A 1137-nucleotide genomic window follows, 5' to 3' on the forward strand; every position below is an offset into this window, starting at 1 on the left:
ATAGCTGAAAACCATATCCTTTTGAAGCCTGGACCTATTTTTGCATTTCAAAAGCTTTTGAAAAGTATCGGCAGGAATCACCTAGAAAGTAAACAAGTTGTAAGATTTAGTGGTAGCCGAGTTTATCATAGCTCTGTGTGCATTGTACACACACACACACACACACACACACACACACACACTTTATTGTACAGAGTTCAAAACTACAAGAATGTATGTGAGAGCACTTGGAAGCTGGAAGCTGTCACGCAAGAGATGTCATACATGACAGAGGTGGTACAAGGTACTGTCTAGCTAATCCTCCTGTAAGGATTTCTGCAGAAGGGCGGACAGTGTACCGCCGTGATAGAGAATTTGTTTGGCATGTGTGAAGCCCTCGCTTTGAATTTCCCTGGACATTTTACTATGTTTACAGAACCGAGATATTTCCGATTCTAAACCACACTGACTTTCCTCTCTGTTGTTTGTTGCTGTCTTCCAGACTGATGGCCACTTCTTGCTCATTAGATTCTCGCAGTTACAGTTGCTTACATCCCTACCTCTATGGCCATGGGAAGCCATCAGAGGTCAGTCACCCTCTCATAGGGTGGAGTCTGAGATTACATTTTAGAAAACTTGTCAGGTTCCTTTAGCTCTTCATTATAGTTATTTTTAAATTAAAAAAACTTAACTATTTTTTACTTTCTGTGGATTCTTGCTATGTTTATGTGAGGGTGCTGGATCCCCTGGAAATGGGGTTACAGACAGTTGTGAGTTGCCATGAGGGTGCTGGGAATTGAACCTGGGTCCTCTGGAAGAGCAGGTGGTGCTCTTAACCACTGAGCCATCTCTCCAGCCCCTCATTATTGTTTTTGTTTTAAACCAAGCACTGAGGGATACAGGTCAGTTGGGATGTACTTGTTTCAGAACCCCAGTGATCTACTGATAGGTGGCAGAGGGAATTTTTCTTTCCAGAGTGCTACAGGCTGCTGGAAACAAAAAGAAATCACAAAAATAATTTGGAGATCCTCACTGATTTGAATAAGAATGGCTTCCATAAGTTCATGCATTTGAATAGTCATCAGGGAGTGTCACTATTTGGGAAGGATTATGACACATGGCCTTATTGGAGGAAGTGTGTTATGGGGGCAGTGGGGG

Source organism: Alexandromys fortis, unplaced genomic scaffold, assembly GCF_014885135.2.
Source record: "Alexandromys fortis isolate MF-2015 unplaced genomic scaffold, M_Fortis_MF-2015_v1.1 scaffold_40, whole genome shotgun sequence".
Classification (NCBI taxonomy): domain Eukaryota; kingdom Metazoa; phylum Chordata; class Mammalia; order Rodentia; family Cricetidae; genus Alexandromys; species Alexandromys fortis.